The sequence below is a fragment of the Myotis lucifugus genome, unplaced genomic scaffold (genome assembly GCF_000147115.1).
Source record: "Myotis lucifugus unplaced genomic scaffold, Myoluc2.0 scaffold_2, whole genome shotgun sequence".
Taxonomy (NCBI): domain Eukaryota; kingdom Metazoa; phylum Chordata; class Mammalia; order Chiroptera; family Vespertilionidae; genus Myotis; species Myotis lucifugus.
The window spans coordinates 29,345,214-29,363,739 of NW_005871050.1; the positions used below are offsets into that span (position 1 = coordinate 29,345,214).

At 46.2% G+C, this 18,526-nt stretch overlaps 1 protein-coding gene and 1 pseudogene across 4 annotated transcripts in view; one reads left to right on the plus strand and one right to left on the minus strand.

The window, feature by feature from the left end:
• Window positions 1-18,526, minus strand: part of RNF128 (ring finger protein 128, E3 ubiquitin protein ligase) — a 114,502-nt gene that overhangs the window by 54,578 nt on the left and 41,398 nt on the right. The window lies entirely within an intron of this gene.
• LOC106697956 lies at window positions 13,111-14,453 on the plus strand (annotated as a pseudogene).

Sequence of the window (18,526 nt, forward strand, 5' to 3'; positions counted from 1 at the left end):
TCACACACAGAGCCGCAGACATTCAGGGGGTTTGGGCGCTGCCCCTGTCACGCTGATCCGGTGCCAGGAGGCTCACGGCTCCGCTGATCCCGGTGCTGGGAGGCATATTACCCTTTTACTATATAGGATAGAGGCCTGGTGCACGGGTCGGGGCCGGCTGGTTTGCCCTGAAGGGTGTCCTGGATCAGGGTGGGGGTCCCCACTGGGGGTGCCCGGCCAGCCTGGATGAGGGGATGATGGCTGTTTGCAGCTGGTCACATACCCTTCAGGGTGGGGGTCCCCACTGGGGTGGCTGGCCAGTCTGGGTGAGGAGCTGAGGGCTGCTTTCAGGCTGGCAATTGACTGAAGCTCCCAACCACTCCTTTTTTTTTTTCTTTTTATTCTGGGCCAGCTTTAGCTCTGGCTCTAGCTCTGAGGCTTCCGCTGCTATAATTGAAACAATGTATAACTCTAGCTCTGAGGTCCTGGCTGGCTGAAAGCTTGTTTCTGGTGTTTTGTTTAGCTTCTATATTTGCAACATAGTTTCTTAGAGTTGCAGCTCAGAGGCCGGCAGCGCAGGCGGGGAAGGTTGGAGTCTGCAGTCACTGGAGCAAGCAAGCCTCATGTTCGCTTCCAGCTGCCTGGCTGCCGGCCGCCATCTTGGCTGACAGTTAATTTGCATAAGGATATGCTGATTAGCCAATGGGAAGGGTAGCAGTCGTATGCCAATTACCATTTTTCTCTTTTATTAGTGTAGATATTCAGCCATAAAAAAGATGAAATCTTGCCATTTGTGACATGAATGGACCTTGGAGCAGCTCAAGGTGGAGCTGGAGCGTGCCATGCAGAGGCAAGAGCACTTTGCAGAGAGGCTGGCCATCCTGGAGCTGGCGAGATTTGAGTGCAGGGCCCTGGAGTGCAATGCCGCTGAGCTGGAAGAGGAGCTGAAGGGCCTGTCCAATCTCCGAGCTGACAACCAGCGCCTCAAGGATGAAAATGTGGCCCTGATCTGCGTCATCAGCAAACTGTCCAAGTGACCCCGGAGGACTTGCTCCTGCACCCGCATTTATACAGCTGCTTTTGCCACATGCACCCCTTCCCTGTGTGAACATGAGTGATAGGGCTGTCGAGGAGTCTCTGAGAAGCCATAACCTTCCTGGAGATCTCCAGGTTAGGAGGGGAGGACAGAGCCCCCAGGAGCCAAGGGGGCCATCTGAGGCCAGGTAGGGGGACCAAGGCTGCAGGCAGGACCAGAAAGGAACTGGGGACCAGGAAGTGCCAAGACCAGTAGCCAGGACCAGAGTGGTCACCCAGAGGTCCCCTCTCACGTGTGCTGCCACCAGTCACCCCTCCAGGCCCTGAGCAGGGATCTTAGAATGTGCCAAGCATCCCGCCGGCCTGGGCCAGGTGAGCCTGTATATAGGGTCTGTGTGCAATAGGGAGGGATGTCTTCTATTTTTTGCTGCCCCCTCCCCATCGCTCTCCTGGGCAGGGGAAGAAGGTCTTTTTCAGACATAGCATAGGCACCACAAATTAAAATTGTGGAGTTGCCAAAAAAAAAAAAGAAGAGCAGGCCAGCTGGCCAAATACCCCCACTCTTCCCACTCCCCCCACCCCCCACCAGCCACATCCTTGACCAACCTGCCCCACCACAATAGGCCCACAGCCCCTCCCCGTGGCTATCTGCCCCTGATTGCACCCACCCACCCCAAGAGGGGGCAGGGCTGGGCGGCCAATGTCCTGCAGCCCCTCCCCATGGCCAGCCCCACCCCCAATCGGCCCCCCAACCCCAATCAGGCTGGTGAGGGGGGGGCAGTTGGGAGCAATCAGGCTGGTGGCAGGGGGTAGTTGGGGGCAAACAGGCTGGCAGGGGAGGCAGTTGGGGGTGATCAGGCCAGCAGTTGGGGGTGATCAGGCTGGCAAACAGAGTGGTTAGGGGCAATCAGGCAGGCACGCAGGCAGGTAAGTGGTTAAGAGCCAGCAGCCCTGAGTTGCGATCGGGCCTAAACAGGCAGTCTGACATCCCCCAAGGAGTCCCAGATTGGAGAGGGTGCAGGCCAGGCTGAGGGGCCCCCTCCCCCCAGTGCACGAATTTCGTGCACCGGGCCTCTAGTATGAGGGTAGTCGTATATAGTATATATATATATATATATATATATATATTTGTATTTTGTTTTTTACTTTTCTTCTTATACACTCCTCTTTCTACCTCCTCTATACTGAATTGTGGCTATTTCCCCAGTCATTCAATTACTTGACCTTACCTTCTGGAAATTAGCTCTGCCTCCTCAGATTCATCTGGGCATTTGCTGTGTGGGTGTTTGTTGTTTGCATTTTTTGGATTAGCTGTTGTTTTATTGGGGTTTTCTCCCCACATATATTTTTTCCCTTCTTTTTTCTTCTCTTTTTTTCCTCACTTATATTTTTTTCCTTTCCTCAATATCATTTTTGCACTCTTTTCTATGCCCTAATTCTCTTTCCTCTGGTGGTCAGCTTTATTTAGGCTTATTAGTATCATGAATACATTTGTATTTGGTGCCCTGTGAGTTGTGTGTTGTCGTGTTGCATTTTGTGCTTCAAGTCATTGCAGGAGAGAGAGAGCTAAATAACCAGACACCCTGAGAGGAGCAATCATGGGGAGACAAAGAAACAGCCCGTATATGAAAGAAAAGGAGCCATCACCAGAAAAGGACGCAAATGAACTGGAGGCAAGCACTATGTCAGAGAAAGAATTCAGAGCAATGGTCATAAGGACGCTGAAAAGGATGGAAGACAAGTTCAACAATATGTGTAAGAACCAAGAGGAAATGAAGAAGAACCAAGAAGAAATGAAAAATGACATCACTACAATAAAGAACTCAATAGAAAGCATCAACAGTAGACTAGAAGAAGTGGGGGACCGCATCCGTGAGCTAGAAAACAGGGTAGAAAAAATACCCAAGCAGAGTAGCATCTGCAAAAAAAAAACCTTAAAGAACAAAAGGCGAGCCTAAGGGAACTTTGGGACAACATGAAACAAAACAAAATCCACATAATAAAGTTCTCAGAAGGAGCGGAAACTGAGCAAGGAATACAAAACCTGTTTGAATAAATAATGACAGAAAACTTCCCTGATAAAAGGATGAAAAAACTCACACAAGTCCAAGAAGCTCACAGAGTCTCAAACAAGATGAACCGAAAAAGTACGACACCAAGACACATCATAATTAAACTGGCAAACATCAACAACAAAGTAAGAATCTTAAAGGTTGCCAGAAAGAGAGGCAAAAAGTTACCTACATGGGATTTCCCATCAGACTATCGACTGATTTCTCAAAAGAAACACATCAGGCCAAAGGGAATGGAATTAAATATACAAAGTCAAGCAAAGTAAGGGTTTGAATCCAAGAATACTATACTCAGCAAGGCTATCAATCAAAGTTGAGGGTGAAATCAGAAGCTTCACAGACAAAAAAGGACTTAGGAAGTTCATTACCACCAAACCAGCAATGCAAGAAATGATAAAGGGTCGGGTGTAAAAAGAAAAGATAAGAAGGGAAGAAGGAACACAGGAATACAGAATAAAAATGGCAACAAACAAGTACCTATCAATATTAACTTTAAGTGTAAATGGATTAAATGCCCCAATCAAAAGACATAGGGTAGCTGAGTGGATAAGAAAACATGACCCATATATCTGCTGTCTAAAGGATACCCACCTCAGAACAAAAGACTTACACAGACTGATGGTAAAGGGATGGAAAAGGTATTTTAGGCAAATGGAAATGAAAAACAAAACAAAACCTGTGGTAGCAATACTTATATCTGACAAATTAGACCTCAAAGTGAAGGCCATAACAAGAGATAAGGAAGGCCACTTCATAATACCAAAGGGAGCAATTCAACAAGAAGATATAACTCTGGTAAACATATATGCACCCAATACAGAAGCACCCCGATACATTAAAAAACAAAAACTTCTGGAGAATATCAAGGGAGAGATTGACAGCAATACAATCATAGTAGGGGACTTTAATACCCCACTAACACCAATGGACAAATCCTCTAAACAAAAAAATCAGCAAGGAAACAGCGATCCTAAATGACTGACCAGATTAGATGGAATTAATTGACATCTTCAGACCATTTCACCCCAAAGCCACAGGATACACATTATTCTTATGTGCACATGGGTCATTTTCAAAGATAGACCACATATTGGGACATAGGCAAAGTCTCTTCAAATTCAAGAAGATAGAAATCATATCAAGCAATGACAATGAAAACACAACAATCTAAGATCTATGGGACACGGTGAAAGCAGTCGTGAGAGGGAAGATCATAGCTCTAAGGGCCTACCTAAAAAAAAAAATACAACAACAACAACAAAAAAGAAAAAATGGTATAAATTATCTAACCCTACAACTCAAAGAGTTAGAAAGAAAGCAACAAAAAAATCCCAGCATAAGCAGAAGGAAGGAAATAATAAAGAACAGAGCAGAAATAAATGACATAGAGACCAAAAAAAATCCAACCAAATAATAAAACAAAAGATCAAAAAAACCAAGAGGTGGTTCTTTGAAAGAATAAACAAGATTGATGAACCTCTAGCCAGGCTCACTAAGAAGCAAGGAGAGAAGACCCAAATAAACAAAATAAAAAATGAAAGAGGTGAAGTAACAACTGATCCCACAGAAATGCAAATGATTATGAAAAATACAATGAACAACTCTATTCCAACAAAATGGACAACATAGACAAAATGGACATATTCTTAGAAAAATACAAGCTCCCAAAACTCAATCTGGAATAATAATAAAAAAAAAAACCTGACTAGGCCAATGACTACTGAAGAAATTGAAGTAGTGATCAAAAATCTTCCAGCAAACAAAAGCCCTGGTCCAGATGGCTTTACAGGAGAGTTCTACCAAGCATTCAAAGAAGAATTAAAACCGATGCTCCTCAGACTATTCCAAACAATTGAAGAGGAAGGCACATTTCCAAGCTCTTTCAATGAAGCCAGTGTCACCCTAATCCCAAAATCAGATAAACACACCACAAAGAAAGAGAACTACAGGCCAATATTCTTGATGAACATAGACGCTAAAATCCTCAACAAAATTCTAGCAAATCGGAATCAGCATTACATTAGAAAGATCATACACCATGAAAGCAATTGAGCAATTGGATTTTATTCCAAGGATACAAGGATGGTACAATATCTGCAAATCAATAAATGTGATACATCACTGCATGAGGCTAAGTCCAGCAGGTCATAATAAATGCGAAAAGTCCTCAAAAGTTTGATGGGCTTCTATATTCAGCAGGGCTGATAATCTGCATATACACCTGAGGGAAGTTTCCCCCAACCTGATTGCCCTTTATTGTTTACCAGACCTTATCTTTGATATGTATATCTGCTTTGCTATAGTGCAAAATCCTATCTAATAAAAGAGTAATATGCAAATTAACCGTCACTCCATCACAAAGATGGTGACGGCCATGGAGCTGGAGCGAGCAGGAGGCTTGGGTTGCCCCTGGAGATGGAGGAAGCCAAGCTTCCCGCCTGCCCTGGTCGGCACTGGGCTCCTCTCAAGGCTATAAAGTTTCAATTATAGAAGATAAATAAATCCCAGATACCTGCTTCCAGCTGGCAGTGGCCTTCACTCAAGGAGGGGCTGGGAGTCTGGGTTGCCATGGGCAACCCAGGCTTCCAGCTGACCTGGGCTCCACTCAAGGCTACAAAGTTTCAATTTTAGAGGATAAATAAATCCCAGAAATAAAAGGAAAAAAAAAAGGAGAGGCTGGGAGCTTGGGTCGCCTGGGGGGTGGCCAGCCTGAACAAGGCCATCAGCCCCTCACCCAGGCTGTCCAGGCACCCCAGCAGGACCCCCGCAACCCTGAAGGGACTATAGCAAGCCTGAAAGGGACTATAGCATGGCCCTCAGCCCTTCACCCAGTCTGGTCAGGCACCACAGTAGGGACCCCCACTCTGAAGGGGGTGTGGCCAGCCTGCAAACAGCCCTCAGCCCCTCACCCAGGCTGGGCACACCCCAATGGGGTGAGGGTCCCCACTGGGCGGCTTGACAAGCCTGCAAACAGCCATCAACCCCTCACCCAGGCTTGCCAGGCACCCCAGTGGGGACCCCCACCCTGAAGGGGGTGTGGAAGCCTGTTAACAGCCCTCAGCCCCTCACCCAGGCTGCCCAGGCACCCCAGTGGGACCCCCCACCCTGATCTGGGACACCCTTCAGGGCAAACCAGCCGGCCCCCACCCATGCACCAGGCCTCTATCCTATACAATAAAAGGGTAATATGCAAATTGACCCTAACAGCAGAACGACTGGGAATAACTGCTCACTATGATACTCACTGACCACCAGGGGGCAGACGCTCAATGCAGGAGCTGCCCCCTGGTGGTCAGTTTGCTCCCACAGGGGGAGCTCTGTTCAGCCACAAGCCATGCTGATGGCTGCCAGCACAGCAGTGGTGGCAGGAGCCTCTCCCGCCTCCTCAGCAGTGCTAAGGATGTCCAACTGCAGCCTACGCAAGTGGATATCCCCTGAGGGCGCCCAGGATGCCAGAGGGATGTCTGACTGCCAGCTTAGGCCCGATAACCTGGAAAGCGGGCCTAAGTCAGCAGGTGGACATCCCCCGAGGGTTCCCAGACTGCAAGAGGGCACAGGCCAGGCTGAGGGACCCACCCCCCCCACCGAGTGCACACATTTTTGTGCACGGGGCCTCTAGTGTGGGAGTAAAAAAACAGGGGGCTGGAGATTCAGAGAGCTTAGACACTAGAACTAAGTTTCCATCTGGCATCCCAAAATGACTTCCAAATTCATATTTCTTCTCTAGTCTCTTTATTAATTTATTCATAGCCCTTCTCCAGATTCCTGAACCATTGTAAATGCAGAAAAGACCCTAGCACATCAAATAAACAAATTGAGAGACAAAAATCACATGATCATATCAATCGATGCAGAAAAAAGCATTTGACAAAATCCAATACTCTTTCTTGATAAAAGCTCTCAGCGAATTGGCAATAGTGGGATCATACCTCAATATAATAAAAGCCTTATATGACAAACCTACAGCCAACAGCATACTCAAAGGGGAAAAACTAAACTCATTTCCCCTAAGAACAGGAATAAGACACTTCACCATTCCTGTTCGATATAGTACTGGAAGAGCTAGCCTAGCTATCAGACAAGAAGAAGAAATAAAAGGCATCCAAATTAGAAAAGAAGTAAAACTGTCCTTATTTGCAGATGACATGATACTATACATAGAAAACCCCAAAGACAAAATCAAAAAACTACTAGCCCTAATAGATGAATTCGGCAATGTAGCAGGATACAAAATTAGTACCCAGAAATCTATGGCCTTTTATACAACAATAAGGAACTCACAGAAAGAGAAATGAAAAAAACAATTTCATTTACCATTGCACCAAAAATATTAAGATACCTAGGATAAACTTAAGGACATAAAAGACCTCTACTCAGAAAACTAAGGACATTGAAAAAAGAGATAGAGGAAGACATAAAGAAATGGAAGAAGATATCATGTTCATGGATTGGTACAATCAACATCATTAAAATATCCATATTACCCAAAACATTCTAAAGATACAATGCAATTCCCATTAAAATACCAACAGCATATTTCAAAGATCTAGAACAAACTCTCCAAAAATTCATCTAGAATAAAAAATACCCCTAATAACCACAGCAATCCTGAGAAAAAAGAACAAAGTTGGAGGGATCACAATACCAGATATCAAGCTATACTAACCAAGCCATAGTTCTCAAAACTGCCTGGTACTGGCACAAGAACAGACATACAGACCAATGGAATAGAACAGAGAACCCAGAAATGGACCCAAGCCATTATGCTCAATTAATATTTGACAAAGGAGGCAAGAGCATACAATGGAGCAAGATAGTCTCTTCAATAAATGGTGTTGGGAAATTTGGTTAGATACATGCAAAAAAATGACTCTAGGTCACCAACTTACACCATACACGAAAACAAACTCAAAATTGCTGAAGGACTTAAATGTAAGAGAGGAAACCAAAAAATCCTACAAAACTCCATAGGCAGCAAAATAGCAGATATATGTCGTAGCAATATCTTTACAGATACAGTTCCTAGGGCAATGGAGACTAAAGAGAAAATAAACAAATGGGACTACATCAAAATAAAAAGCTTCTGAATATCAAAACAAACCATCAGCAAAACAACAAGACAGCTCACTGCATGGGAGAACATATTTGCCAATGTTATCACTGATAAGGGTTTAATCTCCAACATTTACAGGGAACTCATACAACTTAACAAAAGAAAGATAAACAATCCAATCAAAAAATGGGCAAAGGATCTAAATAGACACTCTTCAAAAGAGGACATACAGAAGGCCCAGAGACACATGTAAACATGCTCAAAAGTCACTAATCATCTGAGAGATGCAAATCAAAACAACAATGAGATACCATCTCACACCTGTCAGAATGACTATCATCAACAATTCAACAAACAACAAATGCTGGCAAGGACATGGAGAAAAGGGAACCCTCCTGCACTGCTGGGGGAATGCAGACTGGTGTAGCCACTGTGGAAGACAGTATGTAGTTTCCTCAAAAAGTTAAAATGGAACTCCCATTTGACCCAGTAATCCCACTTCTAGGACTATATCCCAAGAAATCAGAAATACCAATCAGAAAGGATATATGCACCCCGATGTTCATAGCAGCACAACTTACCATAGATAAGATTTGGAAACAGCCTAAGTGCCCATCAACAGATAACTGGATTAGAAAACTGTGGTACATCTACACAATGGAATACTATGCTGCTAAAAAAAATGAAGGAACTTTTACCATTTGCAACAGCATGGATGGAACTGGAGAGCATTATGCTAAGTGAAATAAGCCAGTCATCCTATATAATAAAAGTCTAATATGCTAAGTGTCTGATCATCTGTTCAACCAATCAAAGCATAATATGCTAATGATATGCTAAGGATGCTCAACTGCTCGCTATGATGTGCATTGACCACCAGGGGACAGACAGTCAACTGGTGGACCAGTCGCTATGGCATGCACGGACTACCAGGGTCAGACACTCTTACTGGTAGGTTAGCTTGCTGCTGGGGTCCAGCCCATTAGGACTGGGTGAGATGGGCCGGATACACCCTGAAGGGGGTATGACCAGCTGCAGGGAGCCCTCCTGCAGGCCCTCCCCAGCTGGCCAACCTCCTGTGCACCAGTGGGGTCCCTCGGCCTGGCCTGCACCCTCTCACAATCCCGGACCCCTCGGGGGATGTTGAAGAGCTGGTTTCATCCCGATCCTGCAGGCCAGGCTGAGGGACCCCACTGGTGCACGAATTCGTGCACTGGGCCTCTAGTAGAAACATAAATATCACATGATCTCACTCATATGTGGGATATAATAATCAACATAATTTGATGAACAAGAATAGATCCAGAGACGAATGGCAAAGGAGAGGAAGTTAGAGAGCAACCAAAGGACTTGTATGTATGCATATTAGCATAACAAATGAACACTGGAGCAGTGGGGGCTTGCCCGGGGCGGAAATGGCTGGGGGGGGTAGTCAATTTGGGGGAAAAAGAGACATATATAAAACTTTAGACAATAAAAAAAATTTTTTTAAATTACATATGTAGCTCACATTATATTTCTACTGGACACTGCTGTTCTAAAACTTTCTGTGTTAACGATGGAGATAAGAGAGGTCAAAACATTGAGAACTAGATATATGCCCTCCTTAGAGCAAGGGCAGTAAATAAAAATCCTTGCATAGCTCTAAAACCTTGCTAGTGAGAGGGAACAGACCATTCAAATGAACTCTGTGAGAGAGAGACATGAGGAAATGCAGGCATGTAAGAATAAAACTATATTATTTTGGTGAAAATAAAAGAAGAAATATTTTAATATTGCTATTTCCCTTTCTCTATAATAGAAGTGTCAACCAAATTCATGATTGACAATGACAGATCAAGCACATGCATGCAATTGGCACCAGCAAGAGGTTTATATGTATCACGCATGTGCGAGTCAACTTAGCCTTTTATCCTAATACTAGAGGCCCGGTGCACAAAAATTTGTGCACTGGCGGGGGCAGGGGGTGTCCCTCAGCCCCACTTGTGCCCTCTCACACTCTGGGACCCCTCGGGAGATAATGACCTGCTGGCTTAGGCCCACTCCCGGGTGGCAGAGGGCAGGCTCAATTCCTAGGTGCCTGCCCCGCAGCCCTGGTCGGGCTCAGAGCAGGGCAGATTGGGGAGTTGGGGCGCCACCCCCTGTCACGCACAGAGCAGGGCAGATCAGGGGGTTGTGGCACCACCCCTGTCACATACAGAGCCGGCCGATCAGGGGGTTGGGGCGCTGCCCCCTGTCATGCACAGAGCAGGGCTCATCAGGGGGGTTGGGGCTCCGTACCCTGTCACACACAGAGCAGGGCCGATCAGGGGGTTGGGGAGCTCCCCCCTGTCACCCATAGAGCAGGGCCGATCAGGGGGTTGGGGAACTCCCTCCTGTCACACTCAGGGCAGGGCTGATTGGGAGGTTGTGGCTCCACCCCGTCACACACAGAGCAGGGCCCATGGGGGGGGGGGTTGGGGCGCCAAACCCTGTCAAACACAGAGCAGGGCCGATCAGGGGGTTGGGGAGCTCCCCCCTATCAGGCACAGAGCAGGGCCAATCAGGGGGTTGGGGCGCCTTCCCCTGTCACGAACAGAGCAGGGCGGATAGGGAGGTTGTGGCCCCGCCTCCTATCACACACAGAGCTGCAGGGCAATCAGGGAGTTTGGGTGCTGCCCCCTGTCATGCTGCTCCAGGGGCCAGGAGGCCTCGTGGTTCCGCTGATCCTGGTGCTGGGAGGCCTTGCGGCTCTGCTGATCCCGGTGCTGGGAGGTCTCACTTCTCCGCTGATCCCGGTGCTGGGAGGCATATTACCCTTTTACTATATAGGATAGAGGCCTGGTGCACGGGTCGGGGCCGGCTGGTTTGCCCTGAAGGGTGTCCTGGATCAGGGTGGGGGTCCCGCTTGGGTGCCTGGCCAGCCTGGGTGAGGGGCTGATGGCTGTTTGCAGCTGGTCATACCCCCTTCAGGGTGGGGGTCCCCACTGGGGTGCCTGGCCAGTCTGGGTAAGGGGCTGAGGGCCGTTTTCAGGCTAGCGGGTGACTGAAGCTCTTCCCAACCTCTCCTTTTTTTCTTTTTCTTTTTTATTCTGGGATTTATTTACCTTCTATGGCTGTCACTGGAGCTGAGAGCTGGCTTTAGCTCAGACCTTGGCTGCTGAAAGCAGGTTTCTGGGCTTTGTTTACCTTCTGTATTTGAAACTCTGTTGTGACTCCCGCTCTGAGATCCCAGCTGACTGAAAGCAGGTTTCTAGGGGTTTGTTTAGCTTCTATATTTGCAACATAGTTTCTTAGAGTGCAAGCTCAGAGGCCGGCAGCTGCAGGTGGGGAACCTTGGCTTCCTCCATCACTGGAGCAAACAAGCCTCCTGTTCGCTTCAGTGCCTGGCTGCTGGCCGCCATCTTGGTTGGCAGTTAATTTGCATAAGGATATGCTGATTAGCCAATGAAGGGTGTCGGGGTTATGGTCAATTTGCATGTTTCTCTTTTAATAGATAGGATATAAAAACCCAGTGTCCATAATGGCCCAGTGCACAATATTCATGCATGGGGGAGGGGATGTTCCTCAGCCCGGCCTGCACCCTCTCCAATCTGGGACCCCTTGAAGGATGTCCTACTGACCGTTTACAGGGATTGGGTCTAAATCGGCAGTTGGACATCCCTCTCGCAATCCGGGACTGCTGGTCTGCTTACCCCAATGGCCCGGGCCCCCACCAGCCTGATCACCCACAACTGCCCTCCGCTCTTGGTCTCTAACCACCTCTACCTTGGCCCTACCACCATGGCTTTGTCCAGAAGAATGTCCGGAAGGTCTCCTGGAAGGTCTCCCAGTCTAATTAGCATATTACCCTTTTATTAGTATAGATAATGACCTGGTGCATGGGTGGGTGCCGGCTGGTTTGCCCTGAAGGTCCTGGATCAGGGTGGGTGTTCCCTTGGGGCGTGGGGTGGCCTGGGCGAGAGGTCTGTGGTGGTTTGCAGTCCAGCCACGCCCCCATGAGGTGAGGGTCCCTGCTGGAGGTTTGTTGCTAGCCTGGATGAGGGGCTGAGGGCTGTTTTCAAGCTGGCCACATCCCCTTCAGGGTGGGGGGTCCCACTGGGGTGCCTGGCCAGCCTGGGTGAGGGGCTGAAGGCTTTTTGCAGGCTGGCCACGGCCCCCGGCGACCCAAGCTCCCAGCCTCTCCTGTTTTTCTTTTTTTTTTCAGCGCCTCCTTGAGCAGAGGGAAGCAGATATTTGGGATTTATTTATCTTCTATAATTGAAACTTTGTAGCCTTGAGTGGAGCTGAGGGCTGGCCAGGGAAGGTGGGAAGCTTGGCTTCCTCCATCGCAGGGGGCAACCCAAGCCTCCTGCTCGCTCCAGTTCTGTGGCCACTGCAATCTTGGTTGGGTTAATTTGCATACTCACTCCTGATTGGCTGGTGGGTGTGGCTGGTGGGTGTAGCGGAGTGACACCAATTTGCATGTTTCTCTTTTATTAGTGTAGCTATAAAAACCCAGTGTCTATAATGACTGAACGGACGACCGAATGGATGACGGTTGACCTCCCCCTCCCCCCAGGCCCTCAGGCTCCAATGATCAGGTGATGGCTAACGGGGGAACTGCGGTCCCTCAGGCTCCAATGAATCTGTGGCAGCAGCGACATTTTGAGTGGGCGGGTGGAAGGCAGACCACTTGGTTCCTCTCCTGGCCTGCAGGCTCCCATTGATCAGCAGATGGTTAATAGGGAACTGGAGTGAGTGGCCCGGGGACTGGCGAGCAGCTGGAAGTCAGGCCTCTTGGTCCCTCCTCCTGGCTCTCAGACTCCAATCTATCAGTGGTGGAGGCGGGGCGGAACTGGGGACTGGCTCCCTTAGTAGTACTGTAAGTTCAATCTACAGAGGACAGGACAGGCACCAATGGACCGGCACCACTGGCAGGATCCTGAAAGCACTGCCGGCCTCCTGGAACTCGGCCTCGGGCATTGCAGCCACTTCCCCGCCCAGCTCCAGATGATGTGTAATCACTGCACATGGAAGGAATGTAGTAAAAAAAAACAAAAAACCGATGACCAAGAGAATGCCACAGTCAACGTCCGGCGTCCGGCTCAGAAGGAGAGAAGGGAGAATTCTATAAGTTGGCCAATGCCAAGATATTTCTGAGTGACTGCCTGGCGTGTGACAGTTGTGTGACTACAGAGGAAGGAGTCCAAGTTTCTCAATAGAACACCAAGGACTTCTTCCGTGTTCTGAACCTTAATAAGAAATGTGATACCTCACAGCACAAAGTGCTGGCAGTGTCCGTGTGTCCTTAGTTCCTGCCTTATTTTGGTGCTAAATTCAGCCTCAGTGTCACTGATGCATCCAGAAGGCTCTGTGGCTTTCTCAAAAGCCTTGGGGCACACTGTCTTTGACATGAAGATAGCTGAGGACTTCAGCATCCTGGAGAGTAAGAAGGAATTTGTGCGTCGGTACTGCCAGCACCGTGACGAAGAGCCCCGGCTACCCTTGTTGACCTCCACCTGCCCCAGCTGGGACCGATATGCAGAGCATGTGCTGGGTCACCCCATCACCCCCCACCTCTGCACAGCCAAGTCTCCCCAGCAGATCATGGGCTTTCTGGTGAAGGATTACTTCACCAGATGGCAGAACCTGTCCCCAGACAAGATTTTCCACGTCATTGTGGCCCCGTGTTATGACAAGAAACTGGAGGCCCTTTGAGAAAATGTTCCCAAAGCCAATGTTCCCATAGCTTTACATAGTTCCCAGGGTGCTGACTGGTGTGTTAACCTCAGGTGAAATTGTCCTGATAATGGAGCAAAGCGACCTCGCCTCGAATGACGCCACTGTGGACATGCTGTTTGGAGACACGAAGGAGAAGGAGGTGAGGCTCCACAAGGGTGCCAGCTCCGACGGGTACCAGACACACATCTTCAGGCATATGGCCAAGGAGCTGTTCAACAAGGATTTGGGAGTGCTCTCCTACCACACCCTGAGGAACAAAGTCTTCTAGGAGGTCACCCTTGAAAGGGACAGAGAGGTTCTGCTACGCTTTGAGGCTGCTTAAGGCTTTCAGAACATCCAGAAGCGGTCCTGAAGCTGTATAGGGGCAACTTTCCCTGCCACTTTGTGGAGGTCCTGGCCTGCGCCAGGCATGCCTAAGCGGCAGGGGCCAGGCCCAGGCAGATGACCGGTGTGCAGACAGGGCACTGCTGTGGCAGATGGAAGGCATCTACGCTGCCATCCCGGTGTGGCCCCCGGAGACCAGCGCCCATGTGCAGGAGCTATACCAGGAGTGGCTGGGGTGGGGAGGGCGCGACTCCTCCTGGGTCCAGGAGGCCCTGCACACTGCCTAGTAGGGCCCAGGGTAGCCTGCCAGGACATCAAGTAATAAAGGTCCAGCAGACGCCTGGCCTGCAGGCCGCCTGAAGAAGGGTGTCAGACACGTGAAGGAAAGGCTTAGCATCTCTGTCATTGCTTTGGTTTTCAGAATTCCCTGCTCCCCATCTGTCGGCTCCCACCCTGTAAACGGCGCTGTCATCATCACATGGGTGCAACTGGAATACTGTATCTTGAGAGGATTGCCCCAATGTACATATCCTTTTATCCGATGATGAAAAAATAACAAAGAAAAAGAATGAAGACAGACAACTGTCCTTTAGGCTTAAAAAAAAAAAACCTCCAGAAGTGTCCTGTGAAGAGCTGAGACTTGGTTCTGTCCAGGTGCCTTAGAGAGAATGGATGAGGAAATGGCCCTGACTTTAACCACTTATGTTACACTTGAAGGTGTCTTTGCCACAATGTGAATAAACTGCCACCTTTTGGAATAGGGGCTCATACGAAAATCTGCATTCCCAACTTTTCTTGAAACAGATCTATGTTCTGCAGCTGTGGCCACCGTCCTGAGATCAGGTCCTATCTACCAGGCTCTGTCGCTGTGAATCAGGGGGCACTGGAGTGGAGCTCCCCCCAACCCCCTGTGCACTTTTACATTCAGGGATTGAGCTGAGCTCACTTTGGGGGAGGTCTGGCAAGGGTGACAGGTGTCACAGATGGAAGGATGGAGAATGGAGAGGCAGACACCCTGCCTAAGCCAGTAGGCGGACATCCCCTGAGGGGTCCTGGACTGCGAGAGGGTGCAGGCTGGGCTGAGGGCCCTCCCCCAGTGCACGAATTTTGTGCACCAGGCCTCTAGTATATATAGAATAAACTTGTTTAATTAGACCTGCTTTCTGATTTAGCTAAACTTTGTCCAGCTCAGTGAAGCACTCCAACTTCTCTTTCAGGTAATTGTCAGCAACACTGCAGTAAATATCAACATGAAGCAGATTATTATTATAGATCATGCAGGGAGAACAAAGGGTGAAATATTTAACTGCGGCAATCTTTGACTATATTCTGTGCAGTGAGAAAACCTGAAGTTATTTTTAAGGTCCACCATTTCTTACTTCTTTTCAGTCGGGTCAAGTTTCTAAACTTTCTAAGTCTTCGTTTTCTGGCTAATGAAAAGAAAATAGGATTCCACTGAGTCTCCTATCTACATACTCCAGTTTTCTGTGAGATGAGATGAGGCATGGGAAAACACTTCAAAGACATTTGGTTACAGTGTAAAGTATTTCCACCTGGCTATAAAGCAAGTCATGTTCCTGGGCTAAAGAAACTGCAAGGACGTTTGTCGTCACTAGGGAGAGGAAGCTGGGCGTTGCTATGTGACGTCATTACCTGGATGGAGGGAAGGATACTTAGCATATTAGCCTTTTATATAAATATATATACACACACACACACACACACACATACTAAAGGCCCAATGCACAAAATTTGTGCAAGGGGCTCGGCCCTCACAGCCCTAGCTTCATCAGGAAGGTCATCCAGACAGTTGTCCAGAAGGTCATCCTGCTGTTCAGTCTAATTAGCAATTAGCTCTTAATTATATAGGGATATATATATATATATATATATATATATATATATATATATATTGATTTCAGAGAAGAAGGGAGAAGGAGAGACAGAAACATTAATGATGAGAGTCATTGATTGGCTACATCCTGCACACCCCCTACTGGGGATCGAGCTCGCAACCCGTGCATGTGCCCTTGACCACAATCGAACCCAGGACCCTTCAGTCTGCAGGCCGATGCTCTATTCACTGAGCCAAACCAGCTAGGGCATTACAGTTGATCTTTAAAACCAATGTTGATACATTAATACAGAGACTCATGTACAAGCTGCCAAGTTTTCCACCTTTTAATCCAAAATTTTACTATACCAACTATCTCCTTTGGAAAGTACCAGGCTTAAGAAGCAAAATATGGTTTGCACAGATCAGTTGATTAAGACACAGTGCTAATAAAATCAAGGTATAGTTCAATTAACCTTTTTATAGGAGCAATTATACAAAAGATAGTACCTCTAATTTAATTTATTAAGGTTTTTCTTATATCTATATATATGCCAGACACAGTGCTAGGCCTTGGAGTTACAGAAAGGAATAAAATATAGTGTCTTCCCTCTAGGCAATTGCAAATGTCTCCTATATATAAGACATTCACTACTACGGAGAATATGGACTAAACCAGTGAAACGAATTGTGTACATTTATTATCACCTCCAGTAGTAGAAAAAAAGAATTTCCAAATCACATTTTGAACTGATACTGGTTTACTAGAATTTCTTCCTATGTAAAATAGAAAACTTAATTTCCTTCAGTGTCCAATAATTTGTAAAATAAAAAAATTGTATTTGTTTTGATACTTTTGAATTCAATAGTGCTCTTTATTTAAAAATTTGTAACCAGAAATAGACTAGAGTTTGAGCCAGGGTAGGAGCACCATTCATCAAAAATAGCACTAAAGTGAGAATCAGAACACTGGATTGCAGTTTTTGCCTCAAGAAAGTAAGGCTGTAATAAATTTCTAAAATCAACTCTGGCAAAAGAATATGACTACATTTCTTCTTCTATCTTTCTAGAATTTCAAAATTCACTATTAATTTCATTTTGTTTTTCAAAAAAGCATAGCACCCATTCTCCCCCCCCCTCCCCCCGCAGTGAAAAGGGAACTATGCTAAAAGTCTCTGATGATGAAAACTGACATTAATTGGACAAGAAACCGCTATGGCCTAAACCCTGATCACAGAACAGCTGTCATTTCAGCATTTGAATCTCTCTAAATCTGCACTTTGCTTCAAAAGTGATTGTGAGCCCAGTTATACCCTTTCCCTTCCTGAACTGTTAGGCAACATCATTAAGCAAACCATAAAGCAAATTAGTTAAATGCCTATCTAACTTGTAGAGATAAATTATGGATTTATTCATAAAGTTTAATGTACTGTATCTGATAAATACACTTTCAAAGTTGAATATCAGAAAGAGCTGTCATTTTTTACAATTCTAGTGTGTTTTTTATTTTTTCCATCACCATTTATTCCCTTTATGCCCTCTTCCACCTCTACTCACCTCTTCCCTTGAAATCACCACACTGTTGTTCATGTCCATGAGTTCTCTCTCCTTTTTTCTTTTACTTTGCTAAATCCCTCCACTTTCCCCAACAACCCCCAACATTTTTTACAATTCTGGTATTAATACAACTTCATATTTGACAATTTAATGGTCAAGAATAGCTAATCTGAACCCTAATTGCTTGAACACCAGTTCCTGAGTCCAGTATAATTTAAACCACACTTACCTTGATACCACCACAAATATAGCAGTCACTCAATTATTTATTTATTTATTTATTTATTTATTTAGTTAGTTAGTTTTATTGAATTTATTAGGGGTGACATTGGTTAATAAAATTATATAGGGTTCAAGTGTACAATTCTATAATACATCATCTGTATATTGTATTTTGTGTTCACCTCAAATTTCCTACTTAAAAATCATTAATAACACAATATGGCTTAAGTTTTTCACATTTTCACTCTGAAGTATTTGGGGAGAGGGACAGATTAGGAATAAGTAACAATTAAGCAACAGAAGAAATACAGGCTCCAATTTCAAATGTTCAACAATGAATAAAGGTTTTGGCATGTGCCTATCTTGGGTACAAAGGTAATAAAATAGGGTGAAGCAACTCTTACTACTGTTACTGAATATCATTCAATTAAAATGTTAATATAAATAAAGGGAGGGTGTCTCTTCTCAGACCTACTGGCAAAAAAAAATTTCTAGTTATTCATAATATATAGAAATTTGATCTTGGATCTTGCTGGTGGCCAACCCCTTTCATGTCTTTCAAAAAACTAATGATATCAGTGCAATAACTCAGTCAGAGAAAGACAAATACCATATTATTTCACTTATATGTGGAATCTAAAGAAGAAAATAAATGAACAAGCAAAATAGAAACAGACTCAGATACAGAGAACAGACTGATGGTTGCCAGAAGGGAGTTGGGGGATAGGTGAAAAAGGTGAAAGGATT